The sequence below is a fragment of the Rhinopithecus roxellana genome, chromosome 16 (assembly GCF_007565055.1).
Source record: "Rhinopithecus roxellana isolate Shanxi Qingling chromosome 16, ASM756505v1, whole genome shotgun sequence".
Classification (NCBI taxonomy): Eukaryota; Metazoa; Chordata; class Mammalia; order Primates; family Cercopithecidae; genus Rhinopithecus; species Rhinopithecus roxellana.
Window position 1 is genome coordinate 42,009,793 of NC_044564.1, and position 18,447 is coordinate 42,028,239.

Below are 18,447 nucleotides of genomic sequence, written 5' to 3' on the forward strand. Positions count from 1 at the left end.
ACAATATGTAGCAAGCTCATCTCCCACTGTCCCTGCTCGAACTGCTCTTCCTCTGTGATTTTCACCTTCTCATAATGATGCTGTTATCTTTCCTATCAGTCTTTCAAGTTTATTTAATGTTGGTACCTTCCCCTCCCATTCTTCCTTTATCCAGTCTTTAATGGGTCATGTTGAGTCCACTTGTTTTGCTCCTCTCAAGTGTGCTCACACTTCCTAGCCCCTGCATTCTTGGGCTGTCCACCCACAGAGAGTGCCCAGATTTCAGGGTGGCCCCTATTCATCAATTTCTTTGATGTTAATTTGTTGCAAGACCAACCTTCAAGCACTGTCCTGATCTCATCACTTCCCTGCCCATACAACCTCAATAGCTCCACATTACTTTTAAAATCGAGCCCAAATTCCATAGCAAGCAAAGTTCTCCTTAATTGGCCCCAGTGTTTCTTTTCCATGTAATTTCCTGCAGGGGCTGAACCTAATACCTTCCGGTATTGTCCCTTCACTTTCTTACTCCCAGATCTTTGCTTATCTATCTCTCCAGTTTTGAACAGCCCAACCCATCTTAGCATTCATCCTATTGTTCTCTTAACTCATCTCAAAGGCGACTGATATGGTTTGGCTCTGTGTCCCCACCCAAATCTCATATTGAATTATAATTCCCAGTGTTGGGGAGGGACCTGGTGGGAGGTGACTGGATCATGGCAGCAGATTTCTCCCTTGCTATTCTCGTGTTAGCAAGTCAATTCTCATGAGATCTGATGATTTAAAAGTGTGTGGCACTTCTCCCTTGGTTCTCTCTTTCTCTCCTGCTGCCATGGTAAAACGCGTTTGCGTCCCCTTCTCTTTCTGCCATGATTGTAAGTCTCCTGAGGCCTCCCAGCCATGCTTCCTGTACTCAGAGTTCTGTGGAACTCTGAGTCAAGTAAACTTCTTTTCTTTACAAATTACCCAGTCTGATGTAGTTCTTCATAGCTATGTAAGAACAGAATAATACAGTGACCTTCTCTTTGAAGCCTTTCCTGATCTTTCCAATTACAGTATTCTCATGTACTTTCTAATCCTCTGTAGCACTTTAGCTATAGCTTTCACAGGCATTCACCACTTTCTGTCTTATAAATTAGTCGTGTTTATGGATGTGTGAATACCCCAATCTCCTATAAGCTCTTTGCAAGGAAACAGATGTTGACTGAATCCATGACAGAGTATTGCACAGCCACCATGGTTCACATTGCTGCTGGATTGGATCAGACCCTGATCATTTCTCAACTGTGCTATTATAGTCACCTTTATTTATCTCCCAGCCTCCTATTCTTCTCTTCCTGTTGTTTTATAATTGGAGATACTCTCTAGAGTCACCTGATGAGGTGCTTCTTTTCCTGGTATGACCTGGTGTCAGCCCATGTCCTCAGGACTCCATCCAGATTCCTTAGCCCCACAGGCCACTTTCTCTCCACCCTAGTCCTCCCCACCCAGAGGTTCAGTAAACTTCCTGAACATACCATGACTATTCTGTACCAGTGAGCATTCTCCGCCTCCAGAGTACGGGGAGGTTACTGGATGCCCTGATATCTCCTTGCTGTCCAAAACATAAGTATTTCATCTTTAAGCATATTCTGTACTCCTCCTTTTCCCTGATGTCACTATGAGTCCACGCAGACCTGCTTCCTCAACATCACTCATACAGCCTCCTAAACATACCAAAGCACAGTTTTGCTTTCTTACAAAATTACGTATGCACATGTTCATCATTCCCAAAGGTTGTGACCTTCCTGAAGAGCAGAGGCTTTCTTTTTATCTTTATAACATTAGCATCTAGTCATCTGGTAGGTGTTCAATACATGTCTGAATGAATGAAAACAAAACCCAGGAATGCTGAAAACTGGTGAGTGAACCAGAACCAACCATGCCAAGACTGTCTCTTTACAGCCTTCTGTGAAAGAAAAATTGTCCAAACCTGGTCTGCAGTAGAACTTTCTGCATGATGTAATGCACAGTCTCTTTCTGGGAAGTAATTTACATTCCTGATTAAATGCTTGAGCAATTTTTTGATACTCCTAAATGATTAAGAACTTCTGGGAAGTTAGGGTTGTCCACCCAATGGACTCATGAATCTAATAATCTTTAACCAGACTTTTTTTCTTTGGTTGTCAGTCTTTTCTTGCAGAGAGTATGAAACTTTGATACATTCTTGTAAGTAATTTGTCTGGAAACTTCTTTTGTTTTTTAAAACACAGTTTATCCTAGGACTATTTCTGGGCCCTCCCTCTTGCAAAACAATTTATATATGAATGCAATATTTCATTTATTCTCCGTCTTCACCCTACCCTCCTTTCCCAGCTTTCCTTGTATCTAAGAATAGGGCACATGCTAAGTCTGGATGGATGAATGGTAGGTCTCATAAGAAGGAAGAGAGGGAACTGTTAGTACTTATGGGGGTGGGAACCTCATGCAGCTCCATATAACAAAAGAGGAAATGAGGAGGTAAAACATCCTACAGGGACCTGAGCCTAACAGGTTGGGAGGGCCCAAATAATGCAGCACCTTGTGGACTTGCTAAGGAACGTAGATCTTATACACCCATCAAAAGATGAAACTGACTTTAGCTAAGGCCCACTGAAATTCACAAAATTGTGCTGCATGTGTTGAAAGTTTTAAGAACAGCATTCTTACTGGTTGAGATAGGCTAGGATATGCCGGAGACGCAAGGAATACTCAAGTCTCAGTGACCTGGAACAACTAAGATTTATTTCTTGCTCATGCAACATGTCCAGCCAGAGGGGTGAGGGCTGTGCTTCACACAATTACCATGCAGGACCTGGGATAACAAAGATGTTCCCATTTTATGATCATCACGAGGCTCCGGGATTTGTTGCAACAGAGAAGAGAAGATAGAGAAGGATGCAGCAGCAACTAAATGATTCTGCTTGGAAGTGACAGACTTCTCACATTACGTCGACCAAATCAGATCACATAGTCACACCAACTTCAAGAAGCACAGGGGAAGATAATCTTCCCACATTCCTGGAAAGAGAGAAACTCTTGAAATATTAATAAATATTAGAAATGCCTACTCTATGTAGCAAACACGACACAAGGACAGAAAGGCCACTTCAGATCTTGAAGGATGTTTTAGACAGTGACCGAAAAGAGAATTAGATTGACCATCTGTATGTCTGATTAAAAGGAAAGATTTCAGATCTTCAGAATGGCAGTGTGAGGGTTTTGGTAGACCCTCTCCAGTGAAACAGCCATTTAACTGGCAAAAATTATAATCAAACAACAATTTAAAGCCTCTAGAAATTGTCCTAAAAGCATACAGCAAATGGAAAAACATTTATGCAAGAAAATCTATATGCCAGTAAGAGCATTAAGAGTTGGTAGCATTTGAGCCATGACTCATTCTCATGCCCCTGCCCCCATGTCCATGTGATAGAAGCTCTATCCAGGAAGATGTAGCCAAGAAGATGGGGGCTGCTTCTGTCCACTCCCCAGCTCCTAGTCTAGGACCCCTCTGAGAGGGGCAGGCTGCCAGTGTATCTCATACCCTCTAGCCCTGAGTTGTGCAAGTGCTATTTTAGGCAAGTGTGGCTGAGAAGATCTTTTCCCCATTTAGAGCTTACTTGTGGATCAAGGGCTTTGATTCAGACATGATAGGTCAAGACGTCTGGGGCCCCTCAGTATGCCTAATGGATGAAGATTTTATGCCAAGAGGGGCAAGAAAAGAAAACCAAGGACTATCAACTTTTTCCCTCTACCACCCTAACACACAGTGCCCACTTGTAGAGCAGAAGTTTCACTGCAGAAATGGGCCATTGTCCCCGCTCCCAGCTCTGGTGTAGTGGCATGGGTGTTCTATCTAAAGGGAGATGCAGGTTGTCATAAGAATGGGAATGGAGAGCTCCATTGCACTTGACTAGTCTTAAAAAAGAAATGGAGAGCTCCACAGTTCTGCCAGAGGAGTAACTTTATTGGAAAGCAACACGAAGCAGTTCTTGCCTAAGTTCATCCACAAAGCAGTAGACATGGTGGTGGTGAGCAATTAAGGGGTGGAGACTGGTAGCTCCATGAATCTAGTAGCCACATGCAACATGGGAGACTGGAAAGAGACAGCCCAGAATACCCTTCCCAAGATGATGTTCCACCCAAGGGCTCCAGAAGTGTGGTGTGCACAGGGCTATATTGACTCAGGAACAATCAGAGAGGGTCATGGGTTAGACTAGAAAGCATTCCCCAAGCCACATAGATCCATCAGTAACATGCAGATTTATTGGAAGACTTGCGGGGAGACTCAAAGGGCATAAGCACGACCTCAGAGCAAACCCCGGCTCAGCAAGCTGCTCTGACCCAGAGGTGACTCCGAGGAATCCAGACTTTAAAAAATTACACTCATCCTGGTGATCTGAACAGCTGGGCACCTGCCCAACTCTGCACCTCCTCAGGAGTGCCCAGTAAGAGACCCTCTGAGCTACTAGTCCCTGTCTGAACATGGAGCAAAACTGTAAACTCCCTGAAATTTGAAAGCAGTCTCCAAGACACACACATACACACACACACACACACACACACACACACACACACACACACACACACAGAGTGGTAAAAGACAAAAAAGAATCTCTAACTGGCTGAGAGGGTTTAAGCACAATCTTTGACCAAAAAGTGGTTTGTGTTGACTCAGGGGCCAGCCTCTAGGAAGCCAAGGGGAGACACACCCGAGCAGACTTCAGAGGCTCCATGTGGTAGGGAAAATAGACATCACAGAGTTAGTCACGCATCATCCCTAAACAAACAAACAAATGACCAAACAACAAACCTAGAGGGGAGGGAGAAGAGGGGAGGGAAGGATCAGGACACAGAGTTGCTACCATGTATTATCTAAAGTGTCCAGTTCTCAACAAAAAGCTGTAAGTCATGCAAACAAATAACAAAGTGTGACCTACGCCCAGCAAAGGGAAACCAACCAACCAACAAACAAAAAACAGGCTTGGAAGGCCCCAGAGGTTGAACTTTGCAAACAAAAACTTCAAAGCAGCTATTATGAATATGTTCAAGAACTAAAGAAAAGCATATTTAAAGAATTAAGCAACAGAATGACAACAATGACTGAACACATAGAAATTATAAAAATGAACCAAATGGAAATTTTGAAGTTGAAATGTACAATCACTGAAATGAAAAACTTGCTAGAGAGGCTCAGTAGTAGATTTGAGCTAACAGAAGAAAAGATCAGTGTGAACTTAAAGAGAGATCCCGAGAGATTATGCATTCTAAAGATTAGAAAGAAGAAAGAAAAGGAAACAGGGCCTCAGATCAATGTGGGGCACCATTTAGCACCCCAATATTTGCATATGGAATGCAGGACAAGACCAGAGAAAGGAATAGAAAAAAAATATTCTGTCATAGTGGCTGAAAACTTGCCAGATTTGATGAAAAACACTAACTGAAGCATCCAAGGACCTCCATGAACTCTAAGTGGGAGCAATGCAAAGAGAGCCATATGCATTCACCCAGACACATTATAGTCGAACTGCTGAAAGTCCAACTGAAAGAGAAATCTTGAAAGAAGCAAGAGATAAACTCATTATGCACAAGGGAACCCTAATCAAATTAATAGCAGAATTCCCATTAGAAAAATAGAAGCCAGAGGCAATGAAAAAAGTCAATCAACAATCCTATATTACCCAGCCTAGTGGCACATGCCTGTAATTGCAGCATTTTGGGAGGCCAAGGTGGGAGAATTGCTTGAGCCCAGGAGTTCAAGACCAGCCTGGGTAACACGGCAAAACCCTGTCTGTATAAAACATTTTAACAATTGGCCTGGTGTGGTGGCATGCACCTGTGTTCCCAGCTACTTGGGAGGCTGAGGTGGGAGGATTGCTTGAGCTTAGAAAGCTGAGGCCTCAAAAAAAAAAAAAAAAAAAAAAAAAAATCCTGTATCAAGCAAAGGTAGAAAGCTATGTTTCAAAAATGAAGGCAACCCTCATACATTGGTGGTGGGAATAAAAAATGGGGCAACTGCTTTAGAATACAGTTTGTCAGTCCTTTCAAAAACTTCAACATAGAATTACCCAGCTATTCTACTCCTAGGTTTATACCCAAGAGAAATGAAAACACACATCCGCACAAAAACTTGTGTATGAATGCTCATAGCCGGAAAGTGTAAAAAAAGTCCAAATGGCCTCAACAAAGGAGAAGATAAATAAGTGTAGTATTTTCCTACAATGGAATATTATTTGGCAATAAAAAGAGATGAAGTACGTGCCCTACAGCAGGGAGGAACCTGGAAAACCTTAAGCTTAGGGCGAGAAGCCAATCCCGGTGGATTACATATTGTGTGATTTCCGACATAGAAAATATCCACAATAGGCGAATTCATAGAGACAGAGGTTGTCTTATTGGCTGCCCAGGGCTAGGAAGAGGGGGAGGAAATGGGGAGTATCTGTCTGCTATCACAAAGGACCACAAGTTAGGTGGCTTAAAACAACAGAAATGTGATCTTTCATAGTTCTGGAAGCTAGAAGTCCAAAATCAAGGTGTTGACAGAGCCATCCTCCCTCTAAAGCCTCTAAGAGAGGATTCTTCCCTCCCTCTTTCCACTTCTGGCATCCCAGGAGTTTCCTGGCTTTTAACTCCAATCTCTGCCTCCATCTTCCCTCCGTGTCTGTGTCTGACTTCACATGACATTCACCTCTCTGTGTGTCCGTGGCCGAGTTTCTCCCTTCTTATAAAGACACTGCTTATATTAGAATAAGGGCCACCCAAGTGACCTCATCTTAACTTGATTACATCTGAAAAGATCCTATTTCCAAATAAGGTCACATTCACCAGTACTGGGGATTCAGATTTCAACATATAGAATCCTAATAGGTATGGGGGTTTTCTGGAGGGGTGATCAAAATGTTCTAACATTGATCATCATGATGGTGGCATGACTCGTTGGATATTCTAAAAACCATTGACTTGTGTGTTTTGAATGGATGAGTTGTGTGGTATGGGAATTGTATCTCAAAAACATTGTTTTTAAAAATGAAAGAGAAATAAGAATATCCCTAGAATAAGAAAGAAAGAAAAAAAAAAACAAAACGAACTTTGTGGCTAGAAGCCCATCTTAAAAAGAAATACTTAAAGATGGTCTTCAGGTTAAAAGTGATGCTAAAAGGTAATTCAAATCCACATTTAAACACACACACACACACACACACACAGCCGGGCATGGTGGCTCATGCCTATAATCCCAGGACTTTGGGATCCTGAGGTAGATGAATTGCCTGAGGCCGGGAGTTTGAGACCAGCTTGGACAACATGGCAAGACACCATCTCCACAAAACATACAAAAATTAGCCAGACTTGGTGGCAAGGACCTATGGTCCCAGCCGTTCTGGAGGCTGAGGTAGGGCAATGACTTGAGCCCAGGAGGCTGAAGTTGCAGTGACCTGAGATTACATCACTCCACTCCAACCTGGGCAACAAAGCGAGACCCTGCCTCAAAAAAAACAAAAACAACAACAACAAACCAGTTCCAGCAAAGGTAATTATGGAAGTAATGATAAAAGGCACTATAACTATATATTTCTCTTTCTTTTCTTTGCTGATGTAGAAAGCAATTATATAAAAGAGGGGAAGTCATACATTCACCCACATAAAGCCAGACAGCCCCAGGATTCCTTCTAAATTTCAGCCATCAGACTGGTTCTGTCCAACTTCCAAGCTGCTCTCCTATCCCAATATTTCCTGTCCTTGGTGGGGGTTCCTGGGGTATTGACCTATTGAACTTGGCATGATTCTACCAGCACCCACTCCTGAAGTGGAAGCCAAACAATTATTTTTTGAGGCATTTCTCATTGCTGCTGATATTGGTTGAGAAACTACATGTGTTCTTTGCTGAAGGAACAAAAACACTTATCTGAAAGTTAATCGCACTTTCTAAATGACAGAAATGTTTGGCTGGAGTTAAAAACTAAAGGTTAAGGATAAAGGTCCATTTTCTTAGATTTAATCCCCTTGGCCTTGGTCCTACCCCAGGCCAGGAGATTTTTAAAAGCAAAGGTTAGCCTCTGTCTGAGAACTGACTGGTCCACATATAATACAACATTTGTTTTTTTCTTTTTTTAAGTGACATCCACTGATTCCAAGCTTTCTATGAGCAGCTCTGGTTCTTGGCTGTCTTGAGTAGAGAATTATTATTGGCATTGCCTAAAGTGTGTCAGTTGTTTGAGATGCACTGTTGCCGTATCCGATTACGATGGGGACTCCTAGTATCCTTCCTCATCCAGAGAGCAAAGGAGGTCTACTTACTGGTGTGGGAGTTTTAAGATTCCCACGTTCCGCTGTCACTTTTGCTCTGAAATCCCATGGGGATCCAGTAGGACTCTGTATTCGGAAATGATGCACTTCGCATTCACAGCAGAGGATCAAGATCAGAGCTTAGTGATCTGACAACCCCTCTCCCAATCTGTGCTGCCAACCCAAGTTGTTTATTACCCTTGGGTTGGAGACACCTTAGAAGAGAGAGCTCCCGTGGGTTACTCCTCTGCTGGAGAGGCACGGAGCCCCGCGGGGAAGACCAAGTGCAGCAGGCTCTGGTGGAGGAACTTGGTGACTGCGCATCTGAGGACCCTGGGGAGTTTAAAGCTGCCAGTTCTCCCTGACCCCGAAAAGGTGAGGCAGGGGTGGTGGTGAGAGGGGATGACAGAGTCAGGGGTCGAGGGGCAGAAAGGATGAGCTGAGTCTTTCCTTTTTTTTTACCCCCTCCGCGAGATGGAGTCTCGCTCTGTTGCCCAGGCTGGAGTGCAGTGGCTCCCTCTCGACTCACTGAAACCTCCACCTCCCGGGTTGAAGCGATTCTTCTGCCTCAGCCTCCTGGGTTGCTGGGATTACAGGCACCCACCACAATGCCCAGCTAATTTTTGTATTTTTAGTAGAGATGGGATTTCACCAGGTTGGCCAGGCTGGTCTTGGACTCCTGACCTCGTGATCCACCCTCCTCGGCCTCCCAAAGTGCTGGGATTATAGGCCTGAGCCACTGTGTCCGGCCTGAGCTTGAATCATTTCTAACCGAAGTTGGGAGAATGGAAAAAGGACCATGAATGGGGGAGCGTACAGTCAGCCTCCCAGGCAAGAGCCACTGCGCCTGTGACCACAGCAGGATTCCCCCCGCACTGGTATTCCAGCAACGCGCCCTGAGCCCCAGGGAGCTCCCAGAGGAAAATAACTGCCTGTCTGAGAGTCACAGCTGCCGAGCCTGGCTGAACACATGCCCAGGGACCAAGAGCTGCAGGGCAAAGACTGGTGAACATCTGATTAAAATGTCATGTTTCTAGATAAAATTTACTTCTCGGTAGTTATTTAAGAGACGTCTTACTCATGCTGCTAAGCTCATGTTTATACTCAGAAAATCCTGTCTATGCAGGCTGGACAAGTGGTCTCAGCCTAAACGCCCTCAGTAGCAACCATGTGATTTAATACACCCACCTCTTGCCTTGACCCCCAATAGAAGTTTCTCAACAACAACAAAAAAGCATGTAGAAAGCAGTCATATAAGAGAGGAATCCGTACATTCTTAAAGCACACAATAAGGTGTGTGCTTATTATACATTGCATGCCAAGAATTAAAAAGCACACAATATATACTTTCTTTGGCTTTTACGCTTGCTCAGGAGAATATCAGAAAGCGCTAGGCCTTTCTTAAGGAAAGATGGTTTGCTGGGATGCTATTATTTGTTCAAGGAATTCTAACATGGAAATGCATACTGATTTAAAAGAAGCATGTTTAGGGGGTATATATTGTCAATACCTTAAAATAAAAGTGAGTATAAAGCTACAAGGACTGTATCCCTCATGATTTACTTCCTAACTGATCCTTATGACATAGGATCATGATATAGGATCCCCATGTTGTCATCTACCCCTTCTGATAAAGGTGGTGAGCGAGGCTAAGAAGATGAGTTTGGAATCAGAAATGGAATCCCACCCAATCGCTTACAAGCTGTGTGACATCAGGCAAGTTGCCCAAGCTTTCTGAGCCCCGTTTTTTACTTTTTAGAATATAATAATTTTGTTCCAGAGGGATGTTGTAAGAATCACCTTCGAAGCCAAGCCCATGTTTTATTCCAGAGCTTTTCAATGTTACCATGAAAATAAACTACCTGGAATCTTGCTAAGACACAGCTTTGGAGTCATTATCTGGTGGGGGCTAAGATTCTGCATTGTTAGCAAACTCCCTTGCTCCCGTGCTGGTGCGCTGTGGCTGGTGAGGAGTTCACTTTGGACAGCCAAGTTCTGCAGCACTCACGGTGCGGATGCCACCCCCTGCAGCCCTTGGGGGCCTGGTGAGAGCCTGCTGGGGACCCACGAAGGCCCATCATTCAGTGACTGATTAGCACAAGTGAAGGCTGGATATCTGCCACTTATCACAGCTAATGGAACTGTCTCCCTTAGATAAATTGAGTTAGAGAACAGCTTTAGGGTTAACAAATTAACTTTATACCTTATTTTCTGAGCCCTTGACGTCTGTGATCCCACTGGGTTGATTTGGTGTGGTTTTGTGGCGAGACCTGTAAGGGAGAGGTGCTATAAATAAATCCGATTTACAAAAAAAGTCAACGACACCGGACCTGGCCCCTGTTCTTCCGTCCACGCCCCTCAGTCTGTGCTGGTGATAATGCACTTGGTTCTTTTCATTCTTGGGCATACCCTTTCCATCTCCCATAGCCTAGGCATAGTCAGGGGGCAGGTCTGGCTAAAGATGCTTTTTGGCCCCTTCATTTCTTTCCCTTTCCTTCCTGTGTCCTCGTCCCCAGACCCCTTTCTTTCCTAGGAGCTCCCGTGAGGACCTGTAGGGACTCCAGTCCATCACAGTTGCTTGCAGACACCCTCCCAGCCAAGACTTGGTCATTGGTCCCTGTCTGTCCAGAGTTTTGCCAATTGGTTTATGTATTAATTTCCTGGGGCTGTCTTAACAAACTGGGTGGCTCGGAGATCAGGAGGCCAGCAGTCAGAAATCAAGGTGTCGGAAGGGCTGGTTCCCTCTGGAGCCTCCGAGGGAGAATCTTTCCCGTGCCTCTTTCCCAGCCCTGCTGGTCGCCAGCAACCCTTGGCATTCCTTGGCTTGCAGACACAACACTGTAGTCTCTGCTTCCATCCTCACATTGGCCTCTGCCCTGTGTCTCCCTCTGTCCTCTTCTGTCTCTTATAGACACTCTCATCAGATTTAGGGTCCACCCTAATCCAGTGTGACCTCATCTCGATCCTTACTTCAATGACATCAGTGAAGACCCTCTTTCCAACAATTCTGAGGTTCCAGGAGGACATAATTTGACGGAGACACGATTTGGCTCACTAGAGCTTGGAAGAATTTTTCTGATGGGAGGTTTGGAGGATGGGAGAAAAAGAACAGGAAAACCAAAGCAGAGAAGGAAATGAACTTGTCCATGAGAAGTGCACGGAGCTATAGGGGATCCACGAGACCCGTTGGTGCCTGTACCAGGACACAAACTGGTCTCCTCTGTCCGGCTACTGTGGGGTAGCGGGATGGGCAGGGCACAGAATGCCTGGCAGATGATGGGTGAGAGATGCCAGGAGGATAAAAGGCACTTTCTAGGCCCCATAGGCTGTGAGAAAGCTTTGTACCTGGAAGTCAGGGGAGTTTGGGGTCAAATAAGGATACATTATTATGCTTGGCTACTGAGAAGCTCATTTGACATTTGGAAAATAAAAAATGAAATTGTTGAGAGATCAGGCATTGCTAATATAAATGGCAGAAATTAGGGTCCCAGCCTCCCCTGCAAGTGGGACTGACAGAGGAGAGCTCAGGAAAGAGCTTGCCGTTAGGACCTTGGAGATGAGGGCCTCAGAGCAGTGGGGTCTCCTGAGGCAAGAGACGGTGCCTGGGGCCGGATGTGGGGGAGGAAGTTGCAAAGAGAGACATCCTGGGTCTGCACACAGCTCACGAAGGAACACATGGAAGCAGACAGGAGGCGAGGCCAGGCGTCATTTTGCCTGGATTCCTCAGGCAGGAGGACATTGCAGAAGACTTTGAGATGAGGGCAGGCTGGGCTTGGGCTGAGCTGTAGGCAATCTTACAGTAAGACAGTCCCCCTGCTCCGTATGTTTAATTGTGGTAAAATATACCTAACATAAAATTTACCATTTTAGCCTTTTTTCTTTTTTCCTTTTTCTATTTTTTTTTTCCCTGAGACTGGATCTCACTCTGTCACCCAGCCTGGAGGTCAGTGGCATGATCGCAGCTCACTGCAGCCTCCACCTCCCGGGTTCAAGTGATTCTTGTGCCTCAGTCTCCTGAGTAACTGGGGTTACAGGTGCATGCCACCACGCCCGGCCACTTTAGCTATTTTTAAGTGTACAATTCAGTGGCATGAAGTACATTCACATTGTCGTGTATGTCCCTTACTTTTTTATCATGAGTGAGGGACAGAGGGTGATGACAGTGGGGAGGACCTATTGTTGGTGACAGAGTGCCATGAGGAGGTGGGGCTAGAGTCTTGCGTAAGGAGGAGAAGAGGGCAACCCCCCCGCTCCAGCTTGTGATAAAAGGAGCTTAGGTTCTGCAGAGAGGTGGACTTTGTGGAACTCTGGAAAGCACAGTGGAGATACTGTTCAGGAATAAAGGGGCACTGATTGCTGCCGTGTCCCCTCAGGATGTAGCCCTGCTAATGTCAAATTTGCTTTGAAAGCCAGAGAAAAGCCCTCGATATTGATAAACAATCTCTGATACAAAAATGCACAGTTTTTTTTTATTATCTTTACTCTAGGAAAACAGTAGAGTAAATTGAGAAGAGACTTCAGTGCAAGTTCTCTTCAAATACATGGGGCATCCTTATACTAAAAAAGCGTTTGCTGTTTATCCAAAATCCAAATTTAACTGGTATCCTGTATTTTTATTTGGCAGCCATATTCTGATGAGACTTTGATCTCTGGGCTAACTAAATCCAGAACTTTTACTAACTGTGCCCCACTGTGATGGGGTCTTCTCACCAGTCGCTAATCCATCAGAAACACACCGCAGGTTCAGGCGCACGTGGCCAGCCCATTCCTAGCCCGCCACACTGCTACCCAGACAGAACATCCACTGCTTCCACATTCCCCCCAGGCTGCAAGGAGTTCCCAGGAGACTTTCTTTTCCTCTTCAAATCTGTGCGCTTGGGCCTCGTTTCACCTGCAGAGAAGTGGGTAATGGCTGATAGAGGAAGATGGTCCCTGAGACAGTCGCCTCTGCTCCTCAGTGCCATCTAGCAGAAAGCCAGGACATATGCTCTGAGGATCCCAAGGCTGGGGTGTTAATAAGGAGGCCCTTAGGAATTCTGGGGTGCCCTGTTCTCCTCATTATGATCCCTATCCCAGGCAGAAATGCCTGTGGGCTATCACTGCAAAAGGAAAACAGCAGCAAAAATTGCATCCAGCATTAAAACCACCATTTTGAAAGCACATCATTAAAGCAAGCTATGACCCAAATATTTGTTGTGGTGTGCTTAAGAGTTTTTCAAGCAATTGAAAAGAGTGGAAAAAGTAAAAAAAAGCAGAGTAAGGAATGTTGTTGGATGATTCTCTGCGAGCCAAGGGGGACTTTTTTATTTAAATACATGTAAGCTTTGGTGTTGAGGGAGAACTACTGCAAAACTAGACTGGAATTACCATCACAGCAGGATTTTGAAAATTTATGAAGAGGGGCAGTCTGGGCGTGAGGGCGTCTATAGCCCAGATGAAGGTGCTTATGAAATAAAAGGCATGTCAGTGGGAAATGTGGCCTCTGGAAACATGAAGTTAAATTCAGTGCAAAGAGTAGGACAACCTCACATGTGTCCTTCTGTGCAAGGGAAATCAGCTGCCCTCTTGGCTGCTTTCTTACACTCCGATAGGGCATTGCCACTCCATCACACAGAACTGTCTATAAGACATTGATGGAGTACTATGGAAAGCTCACGGGCATACACAATTGGTCTTAGTCCCTTTACCATTCATTCGCTTTATAATTAGTGGAAGCAACTTAAGTTCTCTTGTCAATTTTTATGCACTTCAAAGGACTATTAATAAAATTTGAATTTTAGAGCATAGTCCCCCAAGGGGCATTTTGTGTTGGTGATAATATTCTACTCACTTGAAAAGTTGCAGCAAAGATGCACCTTCCACTAAACTCTAAGTCTCTTTTTCTCTCTCCTTCTCTCTCTTTTGCTCTTGCTGTCACTCTCTCAAAGGGTCAGAATGCCTGGGTTCTTACCTTCATATTAGCTCTGAAATAGACTTCAAGATAAAACCTAGCTACGTCGTTCTGGCTGAAACTTTATAGGTGTTAGGTATACAGTAAGCACCCTGGGTCTTGCTTCTGTTAATGGACTTGCAATTGTCGAAGCTGCCACTATGTGGCGTCGTGAGTCACAGTGAATCCTAGTGAGTCGTAGGCATGAAAACTAAGTCCTGGCTGTCCCTAGTCAAGGCTATTAATGGTCCCAGGTATGTACGTAAACTAGCCAGCCGTGTTTTTTTCATAAACATCACATTGATATTGATATGGATGCAAACCTGTGACAATAATTATTAGCTGATTTATTTTTTAAATATTGTATTTATTTTTACTATAATAAACATTTATTTTCCAATAACTATATTATATTTATTGTATAAATAATATCCTTTGGAGTAAGGCTTAAAGAATGTGGGCTGGCATCAGCGATGTGCCATCAGAATGTGTCTTATGAACTCTAGTTTTTCATACTCTGTTTTAGAAAGAACATACTTTACTCCTCAGTTCCACGGTGAATATTCAAAAGTCTTCTATATGGAAACTGTCACATCGTGCATATGTGTTGGTGTCAGATATTCTCTAATACCTGTTTATAACTCACCAAGCAAAATGCTTACTTACTTGTTTCCAAGCCCTTCCTCTATTTCTGAAAGCCCCTTTTCTACTTTCAAGCAGGGCTTAGCTCTTATCAAATTCTACACTTTGTTTTAGGTTGTAGAAGAGTACTTCCCAGGCAAGGTGTGCAGAAAACAATTCCTCTGGTCTTTACAATATGTATAATGGTCTCTTTCAGTCTGGAGAGTTTCATAGGCAGCCGACTATCCTCACTCTTTCCTCCCTTTAAAATGTAAATGTATTTAAATCAATAGAGTGTGATGGTTAACAGCCTAGGCTCTGGTCAGGCACGCTTGGACTTGAATGGTTGTTCTGGTACTACCTCTTATCTTTTCTAGGCCTCATCTGTTTCCTCATCTATTACATAAGGATATTAAAGTATCTTATTTCCTAGAGTGGTTGTAAAGATCAAATGTGGTAATGCTTATACTAGGTGGTCACAATAATGGCTCCGTTGAGATTAGCTATTATTATTTTATTTCATTTTTATGTATACTCTATTTCCTTATACAACACATTAGAGGCTACTTATAAGACTATCTACCTTAAAATAGTAGTCAGTGCCAGAAGAGTTTTGAATTAAAATGAAAGAGTGAGGCTGGGCAGGGGCTTGTGGGGGATGAAACACAGGTATTGTAAGATACAAGTACTCATAAACTTCACTCAGTTACTTAGAATTAGCCACATATTTGTTTCTGAGCTTCCCACTAGCTACAGTGAAAAGAGAATCAGGTTCACTCATGTGATTCCTATGGACCACAAGGCAAAACCTACCAGTCTCTCAGTGAAGCTTAATGGGTCTTGGTTCTTAATTCCAAGAATATATATTCCTTATGTGGGGCATCCTGTGAACAGTGACAGTAATCCTAATAATAACCCTATATGAGGTATCATATACACTTTAAAAATATAAGCCAAGGGAATAGTTAAGAGGTAGTTCTGCTCCCCAGAGAACTGGGAACAAGACCATGTGCTGGGCAGAATTCTGAGATTCACACCCGCTGGTGTACACATCCTGCATAATCTCTTCCGCTTTGGGTGTGGGCAGGACAGTATTGGCTGTCACTCCGATTAGATTATGGGATATACAAAGTGAAGTCCCGATGTAATGAAGTCCCTAATCAGTGGCTTTAAGTAATCAAAAGGAGATGATCCTGGGGGTTCTGACCTAATCAGCCCATTAAAGAAGATCTAGAGTTCAAGGAGAGTCTCTGCTAGCCTTGAAGAAGGATGCTGCCATGCTGTGAGAGAGCCACATGGCCAGGACCTGAGGGCAGCCTCTAGGAGCTGAGAGAGACCTTCAGGTGACAGCTGATGAGGCAATAGGGACCTCAGTCCTACAATCCTGAGGACTTGGATCCTGCCATCAGCCTGAATGAGCTTGGAGCAAGATCCTGAGCTCTGGATGAGTGCACAGCCAGCAAACATCTTGATTTCAGCCTTGTGAGACCTTGCACAGAGAACCCAGTTATACCATTGCCTGGACTTCAGACCTACAGAAACTTTGAGATCATCAAAAAGGTATTGTTTCAAGCTGCTGAGTTTGAGGCAATTTGTTACACAGCAATAGAAAACTAATGCAAACCATATGGCTGGAATCCACAGACTTTGAATAGATTCAGAAATAAAATCTAGAACATCTAGGGCATTTCCCAAACTAAACTTAACATTCATGGGAGATGCTAATAGATGTGTCACGTTAAAAACAAAACAACTGTTTTGGTAGACCCTGACTCTTCTCATTAGAAAGGCCTTTGGTCTACTGGTGGGGCAAAGAGTCAGGTTTCTGGGTTGTAAGCAACAGAAATAAACTGACTCACATTTGCAGAACAGAGTTTTTGGAAAGGCTATAGTGAAGTCATGGAATCAAGAAGCAGGCTGAAGAAACAGTCTCAATGAACAGGAACCTGAAAACTCCTGGGGTCTCACTACCAAAAAAAAAAAAAAAAAATCCTGATGACCCCATAGCCACCAAAATAAAAGAACTTCATCTGTTCCTTTTCCCTCTCCCCACTGTTACCAGATAAATCCCCTCAAGGTTCAACAGCTCAGCAAAGTCTGAGTGGCCTGGCACTTAGCCACAGGAGAGCAGGAAACTTGAATTAACAGGTGTGCCAAGACGCACATATTGAGCGAAGGTCATTCTCCCAAGCTCAGCTATAACCCAAAGGAGAGATAATGGATGATGGGCCACCCAAAAACAAAGGGGGTTCAAAAAGGTAGATCAGATTTGCAAGTTTAGGGATAGAATCTGAGACTTCCTCCTTTATGTCCGAGTGAAAGGGGAAGTCACTCTTGTAAGAAACGGTGAAGATTTTGGAGCCACCAAATCCAAAGCTTCAGGAGAAGTAGAGAGAGGGAGCGGGGGACATGGGTGGGACTATGGAGGCAGTGGAAGGCTGGGCAATGTGGCTCTTCCTTGTGAAATCCAAGATTTTGAACAGATCAGATGCTGCACGGAGTGGGTGAGGAGCCTGAGCTCTGTGCCTGTGCAAATGAGAAGAGATACTGAACCATGAAGCTTTCACTTCTGAGCATTAGCAGAAACTGCAGCAAGATTTCTGACTTTCACAAGCTGTGGAATCTGCTGGAGTCTGAGCAGTTTTACCCTGTAAGAAAATGGATCCCTGGCTGCCACTGAAACTATATGTATTTGGCAAGTAGTGTATCCTAAAGCCACTCTTTGGAAACTCATCATAAAACTAGCATATCCAAAGCTCTGTGGTATGTTTGGGCCTCCCCACTCCGTGTTGCTGTATTTGTTGTGGTGGCTGCAGGCTTATGATTGCTCAGGTTTGCTCAGTTCCATAAATTCTCACTAAATGCTGCATTTGTTGAAGGAGTTCTGTTGTAGCTTCAGGACTGTTCTTGCTGTTGTTTTTCAACCATACACATGTGCATTATCTTTCTAAGTGACTGAATGGTTAAGAGTTTGGTGTGCATAGTTGCACATTTTCATGAACTGTTGCATTTTGTTAATGCATATTACTCCTTGACTTCAATGTATTTTATCTGTATTGATTGAATGTAAAGATTTTCAGTAAGATTCATTTATTCATTCAAAGAATATTGATGTGCCAGCTACCATTCTAGGAACGGGGGAGTACATTAATGAAGAAAAGAGACTAAGATCTGTCTTAGGCTATTCAGGCTGCTATAACAGAATACCTTAGGCTGGGTAATTTATAAACAGTCATGTTTACTGCTCACAGTTCTGGGGTTCAGGAAGTCTGCAGAAGTCTAAGATGAAGGCACTAGCAGATCCGCTGTCTGGTGAGCGTCTGCTCCTCAGAGGTGGCATCCTCTTGGTGTCTGCATGGCGGAGGGGCACACAAGCTCCCTCGGGCTCTTTTTATTTTTATTTTTTATTTTTTCAGGAACAGGGTCTTGCTCTGTCACCCAGGCTAGAATGCAGTGGTGCGATCATAGCTCACTGTAACCTTGAACTCTTGGGCTGACGTCATCCTCCTGCTTCAGCCTCTCAAGTAGCTGGGACTGCAGGTGCACACACCACCCGGCTGGTTATTTGTTTATTTGTTTTTATGGATGAGGGAGTGTCGCTATGTTGTTCAGGCTGG

General features: G+C 44.0%; 1 protein-coding gene and 1 long non-coding RNA gene across 2 annotated transcripts in view; one reads left to right on the forward strand and one right to left on the reverse strand.

Moving 5' to 3' along the window:
* Positions 1 to 18,447, forward strand: part of GNA14 (G protein subunit alpha 14) — a 223,004-nt gene that overhangs the window by 173,188 nt on the left and 31,369 nt on the right. The window lies entirely within an intron of this gene.
* LOC104663315 overlaps positions 1 to 18,447 on the reverse strand; it is a 72,032-nt gene that overhangs the window by 46,990 nt on the left and 6,595 nt on the right. The window contains exon 2 of the long non-coding RNA XR_748123.1: positions 14,876 to 15,092. This is a non-coding gene — a long non-coding RNA (uncharacterized LOC104663315). The remainder of the gene's footprint in view (positions 1 to 14,875; positions 15,093 to 18,447) is intronic.